The sequence below is a fragment of the Salvia hispanica genome, chromosome 4, assembly GCF_023119035.1.
Source record: "Salvia hispanica cultivar TCC Black 2014 chromosome 4, UniMelb_Shisp_WGS_1.0, whole genome shotgun sequence".
NCBI classification, from domain to species: domain Eukaryota; kingdom Viridiplantae; phylum Streptophyta; class Magnoliopsida; order Lamiales; family Lamiaceae; genus Salvia; species Salvia hispanica.
The window spans coordinates 21,405,273-21,427,774 of NC_062968.1; the positions used below are offsets into that span (position 1 = coordinate 21,405,273).

General features: G+C 34.6%; 2 long non-coding RNA genes and 1 pseudogene across 3 annotated transcripts; 1 reads left to right on the top strand and 2 right to left on the bottom strand.

Moving 5' to 3' along the window:
- Nucleotides 1-7,069: 7,069 nt before the first annotated feature.
- On the bottom strand, nt 7,070-18,963 carry LOC125220635 (annotated as a pseudogene).
- LOC125223906 lies at nt 14,707-17,167 on the bottom strand. Of its 2 annotated transcripts, none has more exons than XR_007176801.1 (3): nt 16,992-17,167; nt 15,471-15,535; nt 14,707-14,966 (listed from the first exon to the last, which is right to left on the bottom strand). It is a non-coding gene; the product is annotated as an uncharacterized LOC125223906 (long non-coding RNA). The 2 variants fall into 2 exon arrangements; XR_007176802.1 differs by having other exon boundaries at nt 15,471-15,538.
- On the top strand, nt 16,038-17,101 carry LOC125223905. Its single transcript, XR_007176800.1, has 2 exons — nt 16,038-16,300; nt 16,383-17,101. It is a non-coding gene; the product is annotated as an uncharacterized LOC125223905 (long non-coding RNA).
- Nucleotides 18,964-22,502: the final 3,539 nt, after the last annotated feature.

The following is a 22,502-nucleotide window of genomic DNA, read 5'->3' on the forward strand; positions in this document are numbered from 1 at the left end:
TAATCAAGGACTAAAGTCCAATTTTAATCCCGTACATTTTTCATAAAATTCTTTTTGGTTCTCATACATTAAGTTTGTGACCTTGTTTGGAACCAAAATGTACCAAAACAATATGTTAGGGAATCAAAAGGTCACAAACTTAATGTGCAGGATAAAAAAAAAATTTAGGACAAATATAAAGTACCAAAATTGGACTTTAGTCTATAAAAAAATTAAATAAGATGTGAAAACAAAATGAAGTTATTTGGGTTTAAGTCAAAAAACAGAATTCAAGAAACCTAATCACTAGATATAACTACACTCCAAATCGAATATATAGACTTCTCGATAATATACTCTTTTAATTAATTGGGTACGTCCATGATTTAAGCCAAAAATAGTATTGTCAAATTTGTCACGTGTGTCAAATTATTATAAAATAACTGAGATATATACAGTATACTAATACGTTAAATTCGAATTTAATTTAGCATAGGCATTGATCAATTGCTAACTCCTAATTTAAGACTATAGGGTTTTAGAAATCTTATGGTCTAAAATTTGCAACGTATAATTTTCATTTTTATTTATTAAATTAAAAATATAAAAAAAAACTATCACATTAGGGTTTTAGATGAAAATGTCAATATAGTATTTCGAAAATATCAACACAATGCTTTGAGAATGATAACACATTGCTTATATTGACATTCTACATTTATTATAGAGTTAAGGCCAAAATTGGTCCTGAACAATATGTCCATTTTATCATTTTGGTCCTAAATTTTATCTTTTAAATTTTTTGGTCCTATACATTTTAAATCGGATCACAATTGGTACTTCGTTAAAATTTCGTTAATTTTTTAACGGTCAACGGGTTTAACCCAATTTTTGACCAAATTAAATTGGTATTTATATTTTTTTACTCCCTAATTATATATTAATTATTTTAATAAATTATTATTTAAACTATAAAACAAATAATATAAAAAAATGAAATACCATTGACTTCATTAATATTTTTGATTCTTGATTATCTCAAAATTACCACAAACTTAACTAAACTTAATCAAACAAGCCAAAACTTATGTCGTTGTCACATTACACCTTTTCCTCGTCAGCGGCAGCGGCGACGACGCCACCGGCCCACCGCCAATATACATACAAATTCGCAGCCTTAGCAGGGTCGAGAATTTCTCCGCCGTGATGGGGATTCCATCGTCGTGGAGGACCAAAGCAGTATAGGCACCGAAATCTTTTCCTACGAAGACAAGATGATTATCGAAGATTAAGGTTTTGCAGATGGAGATCATGTTGCTGTTGCTGTTGCTGTTTCTCTGTGGTTTAATTTGACTAGATTAGTATTTCTAATTGGGGTTTAATGAATTGGGTTTTCAGAGTTAATTCAACACTTTTTCCTCTCTTATTTCCGGGAGATCGAGTGGTTTCGGATTCGTGACATTGCAGTCAACGAGGGACGCGATTGAGGGGTTGACATCACCGTCAATGAGGCCCAGTCTCGCGGCAGCGGTTGCAGAGGCGACGGCGGTTTCCGTGGCCCTCGTCGTGATGGCGGAGGCTATGGAGGCAGCAGCGGCAGCGGCAGTGCATATGGCCGTCGTGAGGGCGATGGTGGCTATGGCGGCGGCCGTCGTGAGGGCAATAGTATAAATAATAATTTATTAAAATAATTAAGATATAATTAGGTAGTAAAAAATTATAAACAACAATTTAATTGGGTCAAAATTTTGTTAAACCCGTTGACCGTTAAAAAAAATAACAGAATTGTTAACAGAGGACCAATTGTGATCCGATTTAAAATGTACAGGACCAAAAAATTCAAAAGATAAAGTTGAGGGCCAAAATGATAAAATGGACATATTTTCAGGACTAATTTTGGCATTTACTCTTTATTGACATATTTTATATACTATGTTGACATTTGTTAGCTGTACGAAAAATTAAAATTTTCAATTTTTTTTTCAAATTTTGACATCGGAACATATGCAAATGAGATCTCGTTAGAATCCTTATGAAATTATCTTTAATTTGATATATGTTGTGCGAAAAAATAATTTAAATCGAGAAAGTTATATGCGTTTTAAAGTTATAAGATATTTTTCAAAAGTTAGTTACAACTAATTTGTTTTAAATTGGCCTTATTACTTTATTGACTTTTTTTTTTTACTATATTGATATTCCGGAACTGATGATATAAACCCTTAATTTAAATATCTAATGACTATTATTTAGTTATAATTAACAATATAACACTCCTCACCAACAATTATTTCAAAGAAAATACATAGTTAATGTACCTATAGAAGAATTACACATAATTAAATGTAGCTATAGGATATAACAACAATTTCATTTACTACTACTACTGCTATCTACTGCCAATTGCCTCTATCTTCTTCCTTATCTCACCCTCTCTGTAACAGTATCACGACGCAAGCCCTTCTTCGCCGTGTATGTCTCTCCCCGTTTCTCTAAAAACGTCGAAGATAATAACATGAATTAGAGTATTCATCATTTTTCCATTTTAGGCTTATTTTAGGGCATTCATTATTTATTGCTTGTAGTTTTTACACACCACATCTTCTCTATGTAAAGAAATATAAAAGCAACAAATATGGAGGAACAAGAGAGATACTCCCTCCGTTTCGCCATAGTTGAGTTATTTTATCATTTTAAGAAGTTTCTTCATAGCTGAGTCATTTCCATATTTGGTAACTTTTTTCTATTTCTTACTTTACTCTTTCTTACTTTATTCTCTCTACTTTATTCTCTCTACCTTTTCCTTTATCTTACTTTCTTATCTATTTATTTAACACACTAAATATTCATTTCTAAAACTCCGTGCCCAAAAGTTTCGCCTCAACTATAACGAAACGGAGAGAGTAACAGAGAACACAAATCTTATTACTCTGTAAATTTGAAGATGAATAAAATAACAAAATTTACAAGATATTTAAAGGCAAAAGAAAACCTCTTCTATCTTAACTTATTGAAAATTAAGTCTCCTAAATACCACCAAATTAGGAAACTGAAAATATAAATAAAATGAAACAAAAGTTTGACCATTCCAACGGTAAGTTTCACTATTTTTCAACACTCCCCCTTAGTGAAAACTTACTGTCAACAACACCAAGAGTAGCTCGGAATTGTTCAAGTTTAGCTCTGCCAAGTGCCTTTGTAAATATGTCAGCAACTTGATCTTCACTTCCTATCTTCTGCAAATCGATCTCTTGATTCAAAACCTTTTCTCGAACAAAATGGTGATGCACTTCGATATGTTTTGTTCGAGCATGGAACACTGGATTTTCAGCAAGCTTAATAGCACTTTCGTTATCACAACGAATCAAAACCGAATACTTCAAGTCACAAAAAATTTCTTGGACGAGCCTCTTGAGCCAAACATACTCTTGAACAGCCATTGAAGCTGCCACATATTCAGCCTCACAACTTGAGAGGGCAACTGTGTTTTGCTTTTTGCTGCACCACGAGATTGCTGCTGATCCGTATCGAAACAATAGCCCGTTGTTGAGCGTCTATCATTTATATCACCAGCCCAATCTGCATCTACAAAACCACTCAATGAGAATAAAGTTCCCTGCTTATAATGCAATCCGAAATGCAGAGTATTCTTGATATAGCGAAGAATTCGCTTTGCTGCAACCAAATGAGGCTCTCGTGGCTTTCCCATAAACTGAGATATGACTCCAACAGAGAAAGAAATGTCAGGCCTTGTGATAGATTAATAGAATAGACTACCAACAAGTTGACGAAAAAGTGTTGCATCCGCTAGCAGCTTTCCTTCATCTTTAGCTAACTTCAAGTATGACTCCATAGGAGTAGTCATTGGTTTTGAATCCCGCATACGAAAACGATCTAATAAGTTTGAAGCATATCCTCGTTGCGAGACAAAATATCCTTCTGACTTTGTTACTTCTAGGCCAAGAAAACAATTAACTTCTCCCAAACTTTTCATATCAAAACGAACAGACAAGGCCTCTTGAAGACGAATAATTTCAGCATCATCATTTTTCATAATAATCATATCATCCACGTAGAGAAGAACCATTATACAAGATGAAGATGTTTTCTTGATAAATAAACTGAAATCAGTTTCAGAAGAGTTATAACCACAAAATTTAAGATATTGAGCAATTTTACCATACCAAGCACGCGAAGCTTGCTTGAGACCGTACAATGACTTCTTAAGACGACACACATAGTCTGGAAACTCTTCCGAAAAGAATCCATCTGGTTGTTCCATAAAGATATCTCTATCCAAGTCTCCGTAGAGAAATGCATTCTTCACATCTAGTTGCCAAAGCCTCCATCCTTTACAAATAGCCAACGAAATAATGGTTCGAATTGTTGCCATTTTAGCAATGGGGCTGAAAGTCTGAACATAATCCAGACCATATTCTTGAGAAAAACCACGTGCAACGAGACGAGCTTTATAACGATCAATTGTTCCATCAATCTTTTTCTTCAATTTGAAAATCCATTTACAAGTAATAGGTTGAATATCTTTTGGCCTTTTAACAAGTTCCCATGTGCAGTTCTTGATTAGAGCCAAAATTTCCTCTTTCATTGCTGCGACCCATTTAGGATCGCCTTTAGCATCATCATAAGACTTTGGTTCATCATCGCATGACTCTCCCATTAGAAATGCATAAATCACTGATGCAAGATTTACCTCAACATCATAGTCAGCTAAATGAGCAGGTGGTCTTCTTTGTCTGTTAGACCTTCGAGTTCCAGCTTCTGTCATCTCATTTTACTGCAAATTCTCTTCAGGAGAAGTAGCAACACTCCCGCTATCACTTGATTCAGTATCGTCAAGAATAGGCAAAAGATCAGTTGTGATACTACTGTCATTTGCATCAATTTGATCAGATGAAATTTCATCAAACACCACATCACGAGAGACAACTTTCTTCGTTTCCGGATCCATACACCTCCATCCTTTCCTGTGAGTGTCATAGCCAACAAAAATGCAATGCTTTGCCTTCGGATCAAGCTTAGTCCTATTAGACTTTGAGACATGGACGTAGCAAATCGAACCAAAAATTTCGGCTTATGATGGTATAACTCATATGGACATGGTTCCGTACCTGGCCAGGAAGGTAAGCGGTTCACGACAAAGCTTGCTGATTGAATTGCTGATGCCCACAACTCTCTTGGGAGGTTCTTTGCATGTATCCATGACAAGCAAATGGATGTAAGATGTGCCAATTTACGCTCAGCAACTTCATTTTGTTGTGGAGTTTCGGGGCAAGTCATCTGACGTCGAATACCATTCTCTTTGCAATAATTCATAAACTGACCAGACACGAATTCATCTCCATTATCAGTGCTCAGGCATTAAATTTTCTGCCCAAATTCTTTCTCCACTTGCTCCTTGAACATATTAAATTTGGAGAATGGCTCACTTTTCTGTTCTAAGAAGAAAACCCATGAGAATCGAGAAAAATCATCCACAATAACCATCACATATATAGCGATAGCCACAGTAACTTGATGTTTTTGTTGGCCCCATCAGATCCGAATGAAGTAACTGCAGCACGGTAAAAGCTTTACTCTTGGATTTTGAGAAAAGGAGTCGATGTGATTTTCCGTATTGGCAGCCGGAACAAACCACATCTGGATAAATTTTCTTGAACACAGGAACACCTTCAAGAAGCTTCTTCTCAGAAATTTTCTGCAATAACTGAAAACCAACATGGCCTAATCGAGCATGCCTGATGTGAGCCTCGCTGGCTCGCGGAACTCTCGCGACACCTCTCCGAACGAATTAGCCTCTCGCCTTCGCCACAGCTCGCTATACTTGTAATAAATCGAAAATAATGAATCTGCCATGACATTCCTCCGGTTTAAGATGGATATTTGGGCAATAATTACAATATGGTGGATGTGAACTCGACGTGAAGATGGTGGTGGGAGTGGAATGAATGACGCCACAATCGAATATGCACGTTCGATTGATAAGTCGATAAATGCCTTGAATAAACGAGCACTTTGCTACAAGAAAATTCAAGACGAAGAAGAAGAATCAAAGACTCTAACTCACAAAATATTATTCATCACAAAAAAACTTGTCCTCCTATTAAAGAACAAGACCAGCCTATTTATAGGCTTCAAAACCTACGATCAAATCCTAAACAAATCAAAATAGATAAACTCAAAAACCCGATTCTATCTAACTAAATTCCAGCTAATGCCTAACTCACGCAAATCTTAACACTAATATAGACTACATAATTTAAATATCAAATCCTACCCTAATCACAAATCTAATAATCGCTACTAGATATACTACAACTAACTATTAAGTAACTAATTCAAAAATAATACCCCATGTACTATGCGTTAGTTCCTAATTACCAATAAAATAGGAAAACAATATAAAATATATATATATGCATTTGGTATTCCTCCATGAATAATTATATCCTTTCTTGATGCATAGCTATCTTTATTGCACGTAAATTCCACGTCTTTCAGCCAACTTAATACTTCGTGCCAATTTATTCTCTCTCTTCTCGTGCGTGGCTTTGGGGTCGAGACGAGGATCACATCAATGCCAAAGTGTGGCACTATCATATTGACTTGTTTTCTCAGTATAAGCTTCATTTGCAGACAGTACATAGAGTGAATCTTTTCTCTTTCCGGTAAATAAAACATTAGCATCAAGGTGTTTTATTTTGGAAATAATTTTTACATCATGTGGACCAAAAAGAACATACCTCCCGGAATCCGCAATTTGAGAAATCGATGCAAGATTTTTCTTTAAGCCTGAACATGATAGACATCCTCAAGAGAGACATCCTTTTCAACGCAAAATTGGCCTTCATTTACTTCAGGGTGTAGCGAATTATCCGCAGTCACAATAACCTTCTTTTGATTGTGTGGGCGAATGCACGAGAGTAACGAATCATTCCCAGTTGCATGGTGAGAGCATCCCGAATCAACGATCCATTCATAATTGTAATATATGGAGGTATTAGCACTTGTATCAGCATCTACAACTGGATTTGGAGCCTTTAGCTTGGTAGATATCATCAATGGATAGGCATTAATCCCATTTTAGTTGTTCATGCTCATCGTTTTCATAAGCCACATTTGCTCCTTCTTTAGTAAGATCTGTGCGGCAATTGCGTTGAATATGGTTAGCTTTCCCACATCGTTCACACTTCACCTTCACTCGACAATTGCGCTTGATATGTCCGGGCTTTCCACATCTATAACATTCTGGAGAAGATTTCTTTGAATATCCTTCACCTTTGGAATAATTACCACCAGTTGATGGAGATTTTGATGTAAACCTGCTCTTTCCTTTGTCTTTTGCATAGAGAACCTCTTCGACATGAGACGAAGACTGGTTGTTACCACCAATTATTTGCTTTACCAATGCTTCTTGGTTAGATAGCAAAATTTCCAACTCTATGATGGAAGGTTGATTTACCCACCCTTGTAGAGATAAATGACATAAACTCTTCACGTAATCCTCGAATAAGATAGCGTCGCAATCGAGCTTCATTGACAGCTCCCTCTACATCCAATTCTGAAATTTAAGAACATAAGCTTTTGACTTTCAAAAAATACTCTGAAATCGTTAGCTTATTCTGAATGGTCCCAGCAAGTTAGTTCTCCAGAAATTGGAGCCTCATCGTGTTCTTTTGATTGAACAATCTTTCAAATGTGTCCCACACTTCTTTGGGCGATTGCACAATACGAACATGCTCAATGTAATCCTTGCTGATCGACGTTTGCAAAGCAAATAAAGCTTTGCCGCACTTGATCTTCCACTTTCTCCTCGCTTCTCCATTTTGTGGTGTATCTTCCGGTAGTTCATCTTCACCAGATATAAGATCCCACAAATCCTGTCCTTGTAGGTAAGCTTCCGTACATAACTTCTAATAACTGTAGTTGTTGGCAACAAGCTTTTCTACAAAGGTACTGCTTCCACCATTCATCTTTCTTAGAGTAATAATATCAAATACGTGATATGCAACCAGGCTCTGATACCATGTAAAGATATATAAAAGCAACAAATATGGAGGAACAAGAGAGATAACAGAGAACACAAATCTTTTTACTCTGTAAATTTGAAGATGAATAAAATAATAAAAATTACAAGATATTTAAAGGCAAAAGAAAACCTCTACTATCTTAACTTATTGAAAATTAAGTCTCCTAAATACTACCAAATTAGGAAACGGGAAACTTAAATAAAATGGAAGGGACTTTGACCTCTTCTAAATACCACTAAATATTGTAACTGAAAACATAAATAAAATGGAACAAAAGTTCGACCATTCCTAAGTTTCACTATTTTTCAACACTCTAACTATAACCATTACAGCGGGAATACAAAATGGAGTATCTTTTTAATTATATGATGTATTTGGCCATCAGCTAATGACAGTCATTTTTAACCCGACAAGGTTATCAGTTTTAAAATTTTATCAATCCTGATTTTTGAATTGAATGGTTTAATAATATTTCAGTTCAACAATTTTAACACAAAATCTCTTACTACTAAAGTGTGTAATCATTTAAAAACACCTCTTGAGACATTTCTATCAAATCTTATAAATATATATAGTACATACATATAACATATATACCAAAAATTCACTTCTAAGATTGATTTTTGGCATAATTCTTCATCTGATGATCGAATCAATCTCTGATCAATCTATGGTATGGGAACTTGGTTTCATAAACCAAGATGTTAGACCACTATTATATTATATATATATATATAGGGTTTTGATCTATGAAGACCAGATTTAAAAATACAGAAATGCAGAACAAAGTCATACGTAGGGCATTTTTAGGTCATAAATAGTTTATTTTTAGGTCATGCTAACAAAGCATGACCTAAAATGATGTTAACATGACATAAACCCAAATCTTATAATATGACCTAAAACTACTTAATTATGACCCTCCGTGTTTTGGGTTAATTATTGACCATTAGATCATCTAATTCTAGGGCCAAGATTTGGGTTGCATTTCTGAATTTAAATGCATTCTTATTTTGATCATCTCCATATATATATATATATATATAGTTGTAATCAATGTCGAACCCTTCTTAAATACCGAACTAGAGAACAAATCTGGGCCATAAGATCTAATTTTTTGATGAGATATGTCGCTGTGTAAATTTTTTTCGCTCTTCATTACGAGCCAATTTTACTTCATTGTATAGGTTTATTACTTCATTCTGTACGTAATACATTGAAACTACAACATGTTTTTACTTGCTTCAAGTAGGTTTTGAAATGATTCAACATATGTTTCGTTCGAATTCATTGACATGAGTTTTTACTTTATTCACATTAAAAAATGCAATTTATTCAAGTGAATTTATTACTTCATTCAGAAACGTTATTATTTCATTGGATAAGGTTTTTACTTCATTCCAGTAGGACTTCAAATGCTTCTACACATATTTCATTCATATAATTTATTATATTATTCCATGTGTTTATTACACCATATCAGCGTCGTAGCGGTGGTGATAGATATTGTAGAGAGAAAGAACGGCACGCGACGGCGAAACTGCATTTACGTACTAGAATGAAGTAATAATCATATTAGAATGAAGTAAAAACCTACGGAATGAAGTAATATATTCTGGAACGAAGTTAAATCTTCGTAACATGTTAGTATGACTTATTTACCTCTTAAGCTCGTGATGAAGGAGAAAATAATTTATAAATTTGTGAATCTCATCCATAAAAAACTAGATCTAAAAACCCTAATTTGGTATGGTTCGATGGTTCGGTCTTTAAGAGTGGGTTTTTTCACCGCAGCACATCTCGTCAAAAAACTAGATCTAATGGCCCAGATTTGGTCTCTAGTTCGGTCTTTAAAATTGGTTCGACATTGATCACAACTCTATATATATATATTCATAGAAGATGATAGTACTATAGCAACATCGCCTGCAAATAATAAAATTTTAAATACTATCAATGACGGACCCAGGTGGGGTCGGGTGGGGTCGGCCGACCCCACTGGCGGTCCGTCAATACCTCCGAGAACCTCACAAAATCACCCGTCGACCCAGCACTGCATCAGTTTCGACCCCACGCTTCGGCTGCTTCGTGTCCACGGAAGAGAAATGAGGAAGAGAATTTGAAGAAAAAAGATTAGGAGAGAGGTGAAATAGTCTCACCAAAGAGAAAAAGCTTCATGAGAAAATTGAAAAAGAAGAAAATTGCAAAAGTTCAAAAAGACGAAGAAGAAAGCGGCGCACCTCCGTAAATTTGTTTTGAGTAAACATAGGGAATTTTTTAATACAAATTTATTTTATTTCTTTCTTTTAATTGTAAACTTAAATAGTTCTACTCCGAAGTACTTTTAATATGTGTTTGCAGTTTGTTTGATTTAATTAATGTTTTATTAATAGTCCAAGTAAATTGAAAATGTGTAAAATATTAAAAATAATTGTCATTTAGTATGATTCTATAATTTGATTTAATTTGACTTGTATTTTTTTTGTAGTTACACAACAATAATATTCGTAAAATTACAAATAAAATGAAATTATTGTATGATGTGTTTTTTTTCATATTTTCAAAAATATGGATACTAGCATTATTTAATTACCGTGCTTAACAAAAATAATGCAATATTTTAATTTTATTAATATATATAATAATTATTTAAATATTATATTATGTATTATTAATTATTTTTCGACCCCACGAGTTCGATTTTCTGGATCCGTCATTTTCTAATAGATGACATAAAAGATTTTGTACACCTAATTTTATGTACGTTTAGTCCGCTGGATTAATTATTACTAGTAAAAAATGAGTGCTCCCCTGTTGTCCTTGATAGCGACCGCAGGTTATCGTGCACATTCCGTGCTCACTAACTTTCATGTCATGGCTTAGTGCCATCTTCTACGAGCAAAGCGGTGCTCGCTAAATCCCATATTTCGTTGAACAAAGTTTGCCAATAATAGTGTTTGCTAACGTGCTCGTCATAGTCCTTGCAGAGTATTTGCAAAACTGCGAGCACATGTAGTACTTGCCGATAATTGGTGCTCAAAAAACTAAATACCATTTTCAAATATATGTGTCAATAAACCATACAAACGGCGGATAGCAGCTTCCAGGAGGTTGTTTATTGGAATTTGGCCATAATATAACTTGACCACCTCTCTCTTAATCAATCAATGTAATTACTAGTAATAAATACTCACATATCAATGTCAAATCCTTTCACATATCTCAAATTAAAGAAAGTACTACATGAATTACAAGTTTGATCAATTTGGACTGAAATGAACCTTATTTAGTTATTTTCATGATATAATAATTTATCAATATAGCACAATCAAGAAACCATGGAACCTCATCCGCAAACAAGACAAAAACCCAGTTATTCGAGATAAAGAATAGGAATATCGACTAAACTAAAACACCATTATAATACCCTAATAAATCTAGATAAAATTGACAAGTAACCAAATAAACATATACCAGTATATAATAAATAAAGAATCATTGAGCCTCTTCTCTCTTCCCCGTTGTGGAATGAGGAATTCCAAATACAAGAGGTGGAGTTGAGTCTTCTGGCATATCCGGTTCCCCGTTGTGGAATGAGGAATTCCAAATACAAGAGGTGGAGTTGAGTCTTCTGGCATATCCGGCGGAGGCGGCAGCATCTTCTCATGTGGGATTTTCCCATCCTTGACAATGAACACCATTTCCATTCCCCAGCTCACGTGCCGCTCGAAATGACAATGCATGTACCACACTCCTGCAACGTATTACATACCAAATTAATATCAGAACTCATCTTAAAAGACCAGTCAATTAAAAAAAAAACGCATTTAGTCTATAAACCCCACATCTGTTATTGCATACCTGGATTGTTGGCCTTAAATCTTATAGCGGTCCATCCGTTTCTTGCAACCGCGATGTTTTCCATCAACGGAGGGTCGACAAGGTTATAGTTGGCCGGATCCTGGAATCTGTTGAAGTTCCCTAACCCGGAACCGACAACGTAGAAGCTGTATCCATGTAAATGCATTGGATGCTCAACGCCACCGCCGAAGTTGGTGCCTTGGAAAATCACTTCCACCGTCGTGTTATACTCCAACATACGAACCGCTGTCCCGAACGCGGATGCTCTCATGTCCTTATCCGGCCTTGCGCGTAGTTGAAAGATGTCGGCGGGAATTCGGGGAAATCAGTAGTGTAAACTCCATTTATCTGTTTGTAATAAGCCGTGAGAATGTCGATGTTTCTCGGAAGCAAAAACGTCATGTTGTTGACGCTCGCGAGCAGCCTTGTGGATCCTAAGCAAGAAGGTTTGTTACATGGCCCTTGGTTCACTGTGAGAGTGTAGAAGAAGGTTTCGTCGACTTCTTTAGGAACGTCAACGTTGTTGCCTAGGCTTTTTAGTTGCTATGTGAAGCCAATCGATGCAGCCGAGTCGTTGACTTCGAGGAAGGATGGAAGCACTGGTGATGGAGGTGGCGTGTAGTTTCCTACATACTCGATTATTCCAGTAGCGGGGATGGTCATGAATTCCCCGCCACTGCCGTAGACTCTGGCCGCCATGTAGTAATGGCTCGGCGGCTGGTTGGCTTCTAGAAGCAATCTAGGGTTTGGCCTGGCGAAATCGCTACGTAATCAGTACGTAGCGGTTGTGTACGCCATCGGTGCCGACCACGGTGAAGTTGTGGTTGCCCATTTTGAAGAACATGATGACACCATTAATTAATTTGATTAGGTAACTTTGTCCATATTCCACTTGCAATATGCATGTATCTGCACCAAAATAAATTAATTAATTTTATAGTACTTCCTCCGTCCCTGAAAATTTATCACCTATTTCCTTTTTCGTCTCTAAAAATTTGTCACCTTTCACTTTTACTATTTTTAGTAGGAGTAATGCTATGCAGCCATAATGTGACCAGCCACACAATGGCATTTTTGTAAATAAATATAAAAGTCAATGCAATAAATTAATAGTAATAGTTAGTGCTAAGATAATTTTACTTATTTACCCTTTTCTCAATTTTTTACTTCAAATTTTAAATTTACAACATTCTCTCTCCATAATAATTTATGCACAATTTACGTCAAATTATATGCACAATTGTATTGGAAATAATCATATCATACCTATTAACTAAGAGACATCACAATATATCATAAATAAATTGTGTTAATAAGTACTCCCTCCGTTCCATAGTAATAGAGGCATTTCATTTTGTGCACTCGTTTTGAAAAAATAATTATAAATAGATAAAGTGAAGAAAAAGTAAAGTAAGAGAGAGAATATTGTAGATAAGACTCTTCTCTGTATTATTCTTTCTCTTAATTATTCTCTCTCTACTTTAACTATTTATTATCATTTTTTCAAAATGAGTGCAGAAAATGAAATGCTTCTATTACTATGGAATGTAGGGAGTACTTAGTATGTATGCTTGCAAGTTTTTAAGTACATCAACAATGGGGATATATACAAAGGATAGCAATTACTGCATGTTAACATATTAATAACGTTAAAAAATCAAAACATCAAATACATACATAAAATATAAATAATAATTGTAAAATAATGGAGTAGATCATAAGTCTTGGAAAATCAATTAAACATTCTATTTCATCTTTTACGTGTATTTTTTTTGTCTTATTAGTGTCATTTATCTTTATTTTTATGTTTTTCTTTGATTTTACATTGTGGTGTTATTTAATACTTGAAAGTATTTGATCCCAAATTATTAAATAAATCTAAGATCAATAAAAATTCTTTGTTAAATTGAAGATCAATTCAATCTCCAATCTAATCTAATAGGAGTACTAGATGACACCCAATTAAATCGAAAATCTACTCAGGATCTAAATTACTGAAATGAATGAAAATTAATTTGAATATAAAATTATACGATCGAAATAATTAATCTTTAGTTCCATTAAAGATCATTTAGAAATATTTAGTTCCATTAAAGATCAATTAGAAATAAATAGTTGAAGTTTAATTATAAGTAGATAAAGCATATTATTAAATTATAAAATATCATACTATAGTTATATAATATAACAAACTGTTAACAAAATTATAATTATTGATAATACAATTATCATTGATAAATAATCTATAGTAGTATCACAAATGTAGGATCATACTATACATGTAAAAAATGACACTGCATATTGTGTATATATTTTCACGTGAGATATCATTTATAGTTGATTCAAATTTGCAATTTTGAATTTCAATTTATATTATATTATATAATATTATATTAGAGAATCAATTGTAGTATATAGTATCATATTAATTGAGTTTGTTTATAACAATAAATATTCTTTGCTTGCAACAGCATATTGTATTCTTAATTTGCAAATGTAATATCACGTGGCTTTAAATGATAATTTACTTGGTACAATCCATTAAAAAAAATTAATTTTTAAAATAAAAATTATATATGATATTTGAACTTAAGGATTTGATTTCCAAATGTCTTTAAATTTGTCTGACATAGACAAGAGTGCGTACTAGAAAAAAAAATACATAAGGCGTAATTGCATGCTTATGTTATGGGCAATTGAAATTTTAGTTGATATGTCACGACCGCACCTTGCTAAGGATAGCATCGCTCGGTATATCGTGACTAGAGGAGGGAATTAAGAAGAGGGAATAGAAAGTGGACGAAAGAATTAACAATAAGACACACAAGTACTTTTTCATAAGATAAGAGAGGTTCGCAAGACAACGAAGGATCATAAAATCAAGAATGTTTATCAAAGGTCACTCGATACTAGACATTGTTCTTACGACCCATACATTACAAAATACTACTATCATGCACAGCGGAAGGAGTTGTAACCACATGGTCATATGTATGAAGACACATGCCACGAAAATCCTACAAAAGAGATGAGACGACCACCAACTCCACTCAGCCACCATTTCATCACTTGCTCAACCTGCACATTTAGAAATACATGCAGGGTGAGTACGGGGTACTCAGTGAACACATTGCCGAAAGATACACATATATTAGAAAAAGTTATTATCATGCCATCACAGTAACACACGGGGGTTTTTCTTAAAAGGCCCGAGCTTACTAAGTTCATTTTTATAAAGTTCGCTTGATCAAGCTAAGTTCATTCCAGCAATCCGCCATATCTGATGGTTCATTGTGTGTCGGGAAGGTGGCCACCTTCCACGATCACATTGACCGGCCAACCCTTACGATGACTCACGGTCCATTCCTTTGTGTACACTAACTCGAATAGGATCTTGGTCCTATTGGAGCCGAATTCGATTCATTCATTCATTTGGCATCGCCAAACAGATAGGCATCATAAAACAAACAATTTATGGCACGATAACATTTTAAAAAAAGTAAGTGCGATTTTATCAAACAAAAATTATTTCATATATTTGATAATTTTATCCACACTTAATGTGTTGGATATAAAGCCCACCTCAAAGCTTCCAAATAAAATGCTACAAAAGCTTGGCCTTGGAAATCAAACTCCGCGAATACGCCCTTCTTGAAAGAGTATAATGATTACAAATTAGTCTTAAGAACATACATAAGGTGCATGACATGAAATGATCCTACATGGAGTATGCATCCTATGTTCGAGGTTCGATTAAGATAACTTTACTCCTTTAATCTTATGGATCTCTAAATTTTATAAAGACTTTAAAAGAAATTGGTAATTTATTTGGGAGATAGATTATTGAGCTCGTACATTCCTATCTTCGAGAAATTAATTAAGTAAAGAGGGTAAGATATTAATTAATCATAAGATTAATTATTTAAAAGCTTCAAACAAATCAAGTAATATCAACCCTAAATTAAGAGATAAGGTTCATTTTCTCACTTATGATCCAAAGCCCAAAATCCCCTTTCCTCTAAATTTTTGGCCCATATTAGAATAAATAAGAGACTATTCTACAAAATTTAATTGGCCCAAAGGGGAGGCCCAAATCCTAAATAATTAGTAAACCCTACCACTTCAATCAAAAAGAAAGGGAAGGGGGGGCCTCCTTTCTCCCACATCTAACTCTCTCTCTCTGACTAAATCTCCCCCTCTCTCTCTCCGCCGAAGTTCGGCCACGGCGTCACCGGCGAGGATGCCGGCAGCTGGGGCGTCTCCCTCCCTCTTCGTCCTCTCTCTCCCGGTCTCTCCTTCTCTCTCGGTCTCTCTCTGTTTCTCGACCGACGGAGCTCGGCTGCCTCCGGAGAGGAGCCTCCGTTGCCGGCGTCCGCCCGTCACTCGATCTCTGCCGCCTCGTCCATTTTCAAGTACGTTTCTTTATCACAAACCACTCCATACCTTAACACACACACAAACTCATCTCCTCCTTCATTCATGGTCAAAAACTAGTGTCGGGGTGCGGTCGGCTCGCCGGTGTGCGCGAGACCAGCCGCCGTTGACTTGCGGGCGTTGGGCAGTGGCGGAAGTGGCGAAGAAGAAAGCTGAGGGGCAGCAGCGGTGGCTGCCACCGTGTGACAGCAGCGGCGTCGGCGTGTACGGCTGCCAAACGGAGCAGCTGTGTGCGTGTGGCTGTCGAGAGTGCAGCAAGGTGTGCGTGGCTGCCTTGTGACTGCAGCAGCGGCTGCCCGGCAGAGGCAGCAGCGGCATCGTCCGGCAGGGGCATCGGCTTTATTAATTCTAAGCTATACTCTCATCTTGAGGTTTCAAACTTAACACCTTCTTGTCTATAATGTCTTATGCCTTGTTAACTTTAGAAGAGAAGCATGTAATGGCTTTAATTCATTAGATTAATTGTCATGAAAGGGGTATTGCAATAGTATTGACTAAGAGTCCTACGTTCAAAGTCTAAATTGAGCGTGAAATTGTGAGAAAAGTCGGTCTATTGATGTTGATAAAGATGAGAATCATTGGAAGAATTCTACTAACATGGTGTGATGGAAAAAGAATAGTAAATGTGATGCAAAGCTTAGGAAATCAAAATGGTTTAGAGGTGGATACCTTGAGGAAAATATGGAAGCAAGGTAGTGTGTAGAAACTTGACTTCCTTCTTCAAGCACTTACTTGCATCCTCACCATGAGATAAATTTTTGTTTAGGGATTTTGTGGAAGAACAAAAGAATTAAGGGTAGAGATGGTGTGGTATTTATAGTGGAAAAGGATACATGGAAAAACATGGTCAATTCCCTAACCCATGGAAGCAAACATATATTACTTCATTCTAGTAGGTTTTTACTTCATTCCAGTACGTAAATGTGGTTTCGCCGTCGTGTGCCGTTCTTTCTCTCAACAATATCTATCACCACCGCCATGGCGCTAATATTGGTTTAATAAACACATGGAATAATGTAATAAATTATTGGAATGAAGTATGTGAAGAAGCATTTGAAGTTCTACTGGAATGAAGTAAAAATCTTATCCAATGAAGTAATAACGTTCCTGAATGAAGTAATAAACTCACTTGAATAAATTGCATCTTTAAATGGCAATCAAGCAAAAACCCACGTCAATGAATTTGAATGAAACATATGTTGAATCATTTCAAAACCTACTGGAAGCAAGTAAAAACATGTTGTAGTTTCAAGGTATTAGGTACAGAATGAAGTAATAAACCTATACAATGAAGTAAAATGGGCTAGTAATGACGCAGAAAAAATTTTCACAGTAGCACATTTCATCAAAAAAACTAGATCTAATGGCCCAGATTTGGTCTCTAGTTCGGTCTTTAAAATTGGTTCGACATTGATCACAACTCTCTCTCTATATATATATAAATAAATACTTTTGATATTTACAGTCTTTCCTGAAAAAATTTGAATTAATTTTATAAAAAAATTTGTACAATACAATGTTTACACCTATTATTTATGATTTATTTAAATATTAACTTTAAATTATTTCATTTATAAGAGAATCTAAATACACAATTACCAATAATCGAATTTTATCATCATGAATATTCTAATTTTAAAAGTAATTTTACATATAACTAAATAAAAAATTAACAATAGTACTCCATAAAGCAATAAATTAAAGTAAAAAGAAAAACTGAAAAGAAATCGACATAAAATTAAGAATTAAGGTGTTAAGTATTTAAAGTTTTATATTTCCAAGAGGATTCAAATTATTTAATGACTTTAGTCTCTTCATTGTACTACATTCATATGGAAGGGTAGATTTGTCTCACAAAATTGATACTTTTGAGACTTACTAATTTCGAGTAAATCAGTATTGAGTGTAGAATTTTTTATTAATATTTTATGTTTTATGGCTGGCCACATTATAGCCATTTAACATCACTCTTTTAGTAGTGCATCCTACATTCTACTAACTCATTCTCACTCATATTTAATTTTAAAACTAATATATAAAAGTAGGACCCACATGCCACTAACTTTTTCAACCCATTTTCTATTACATTTCTTAAAACTCGTGCCGGGTCAAATGATGACAAAATTTGAGGGACAGAGGGAGTAATTTTTATTATTGATCAATTTGGTTTGATCTTATGACACTAAATTTAACCTTGTTTAGAGCATGGATACAAGTCGCCTGGTTGGCCGTTGATGAGGAAAGCATTGGATTCTTCGGGATCGATTCCACCAGTTATAAATACCTTAAACACTTTTTCAACCTTAGAATTCCACCACTCTCCTGCAATATGAGATACCTCAAATGTGAATATCTCAACAAATTGAATTCTCGTACATATATTGAGATACTATACCAATGATGATGGGAACATGAGCATGAGGCATGGGGAAAGGATAGGTCTCCCTCGTTGGAGGTAGGATGACAATTGCGCCGTGGACAAAAATTCTCAACCAATCGCTACGAGCATGCCACCACAATGTGCCTTCCTCGTCAGAGAGGATCATCCTTTGGGTGAAGTTTTTTCCGGGTTGAATTGGGTATTGGGTCACATAATCGGTTCCATCCGACCATGAATATCTCGTCATTTTTACTCCATGCCTACATATAATTACCATGAATATATACTTTCACTAACGCTATATTAGCATGTACTTATAACATTACAAGGTATATTTACAGTGGATAGTTATATTTTGATCGTAGTGATTAATAATATCGTCTGTCACAAGATCTCCCCTCCTAGCATATATGGTTGGCCCTGGGAATTGTCCTTTTATGGTGAGCAACGGCTTTTTGGTGCATAACCTTGTGCTATCAGAATTTACCACCTAAAACAAGTTCAAATTTATACTAACTTTTTTTTAATGTAATAAGAAAAATAAACAACCATCATATTATAGTAGTACTTACTTCAAATCTTAAGCTTCTAACTGATGCACTAACTTGCATTAAGCATCCAAGCAGAACAGCTAAGCACAGAATGAAAACCTTCAGATCTTAATATTTCTATTGAGCTTTTAGTAGTTGTAAGTTGATATTGAATACATCATTTTATATAAGTTTGATTGTCAAATAAATTATAGCGTCACTTGACTTTTTATCCGTTGCTCAAACAAAAACACGTGACTACCCGTTTCCATATGTACTACTCCTAATAATTACTAAATTGATAAGATATACTTAGGTTTTTTAAAAATAACCACTCTTTCCATTTTAATATGTTCTTTAAATATAACAATTTTCAAATTTTCTATTTTAGGAAATCTTTACACCCCTATATATCAATTTATTTACTACTTATACCACTACAATTAACAACTTAAAGTGGACCTTACGATCCACTAGCATTAATTCCATTATTTTTTTCTCTCCCTCTCTCTTGATTTACCAATTTTTCTCACCCTCTCTTACTTTACCAAATTGTGCATTAAAACCCGTGCCGTTCAAACCTTCCTATTTTTAAAAAATGGAGGGAGTATTAAAGGCCAACCTTTATGAAGAGTGGAATAATTATTTTGCAGTTAGTTTCGTTTTAGAGAATTTAGGGTTTAGTAAAATTCGACTAATAGTTAGGTAATTTTTGTAAGTTGTTTGTATTCTAGGTTATGTTAATGTATTCGTGACATTGTCAAATGCCAATAATCCTTAATCATATGCTAAACTACAATTAGTTATCACACGAATAATTTGATTTATAATTCTAAAATTAAATTTAGAAAACAAAGAATGGGAGTAGTAATTTATATATGTACGGATATGGTCATTGTTGGTACCGTGGGACATGGATATTGATGAATTCCAGGGATCATTACTATTGTTAATAAATTAGTAAAATAAAATCTTAAAAAATTGTAGTAAATAGGAGTATAATATATATCGTCGTTGGAGAGTTGGAGTAATAATGTGATTAACGTGGATCATATGATCAGTAGACCGACCAAGCTTTAGTTACCCACTTGGAAGTGTAAGGCTGAAGATCTTTTAGCAAAAATGAGGTATATATTTTTGGAACTTAGAATGCACAAATTATTGTTTAGCAAAGTGAAAAATTGCTCCAATAATTTCATCTCACATTATTCTTTTGATGAGATTCTTTTTCAATTTCTAGTGCATTAACCTATCTTGGTTGTTCTTCAAAATTAAAGAACTAGCTACTCCTAGTATTTACTACAAATAGACATATACATACGGTTTGTTTGTTTTTTGTTTTTTTTTGATAGACTAAAATGCTCAAGCCAAAAAAAAAGTCCAGCAACAACCAAAGCAAAAAAACCAAACAAAACAAGAGCTAAGCACCACAAAAGGAAAAAAAAACTACCAAACAAAGATGTCCCTGAAAATGCACTCCACACAGCACACCCTAAAAAGAGGAAAGAGCAGCATACAAGCAGAGAGAAGGCAAGGAAAACGAACCGTAACACATGCCCAAGACAAGCCCAAAAAAGGAAGCAAACACCTCTTTGCATCTCCAGTGGTCATAATGATTTGAAGTTTCATCCATGCAATCAGTCAAGAGACCTCTTTTTAGGGAAGTTCCAGCACCAGCCCTTTGCTCGGGTATCTTGGAGTCTTCCATCCTCTGATGTCACCAAAATTTTCTATTGCTTGCATCGGGGAAAATGGGAAATTCGGGCACCATCCTTTCACCCATATGCCTAAGCGCCAAAAAAGTCGTCTCTTTACGAATTCCCAGTTAGGCTTGAAAGCTTGAAAGATAATCTTATTCCCAAATGGACCATGTGATGACGTAGAACATGTAGATCCATAATTGCTTGTCAAAGTTTTTGAAAGGATTACCGAACTAAGAGAGAAGACACATCCTTGTATGCTTGGGGAGGCAGAGAGACAGGTTCCACTGATTGCAACAAAAATACCAAAATCTAATGGATATCTTGCAACTAAAAAAGAGGTGATGTTGAAGGTGAAACCACCGAAGAACAATCTGAGTCCTATTATTTTTCCATTTGTAGTATCTTGTAATGCATTTCCTTCTTCTTAATTAACCTGTCGGTGGAAGAAAAAGTTCTTTTCTCAAATTCATCAAGAAAGGAAGAAAACAACATCAAAGCTAGATCCCATTCTCTAATTTTATATCTAAATTTATTAGGACTACAACTAAATGGTTGAACAATATGATATTTTCATTCATAGTATTATCTGCTCAGTATTCAAATCGGAACAATGTTTTCTTTTAAAGAACTTATTCAAACCAAAGTGTCTTCCGCAATTTATGCAGTTCACTCACAAACAAAATACTACTAATGTGAAATACAAAAAAAACAGGAGTGGCATTTCAAAATGGGGGTATTTCATGTCAATGAAACTTTTCATAATGATACAGTAGTTTAATACTCTATGAATCGTAATTCATCAAATGAAATTATTCAATTATTCAAGATAATTTTATACTACTATTAATTAATAGTAATATTAAATAAAATAATATGACGTGAAGGTGGATTTGTTGACGTGTGATAATGTCAACCATTCACTTCTCTTCTTTTTTTTATGGGTAAATAATTTTTAATTTAAAGACTGCGCCACAGAGGACTCAAACCTGAAACCTTTGACCTCAAGCATTAACCTAACTATCGCTTGGCCAATTCACGCATCCAAATCTACCAACCATTCAGTTCTAAAATCATGTTTGGAATTATGCAAAGTTGGCAAATATTAAAATTGATACCCTTGTCGGATTAAAAAATGAAAGTCCACTAGCTGATGGCCGAATATCATTTCGTTAATTGACAATTTTCACAATAATTGAAACGATAGTTTTAACTTTGTCACTGCAATGGTTATAGAACACGTGGTGGGTGAAAAGTGGAGCATAAACAATTAAATTTATGTGATTTTTTTTTAAGTAATTGTTGACATATATGTATCTCAATTAACCGTATCTCATTTATTTTATTAGGTTTCATTTTATAAAAGTATTGTTTATAAAAATATTTTCAAATTATTTTGACACACATACAAATTGATATTTAACCATGATAAATTTGACAATTCTATTTTTTAGCTTAATCATGGACTCACCCAATTAACTAGTGGAGTACAGAGACGGAGGGTGGGGTTCAAATATTCTATGGGGTTCAAATTTGAATCCGACTCCACGGATACTATTTTATGGTTCCG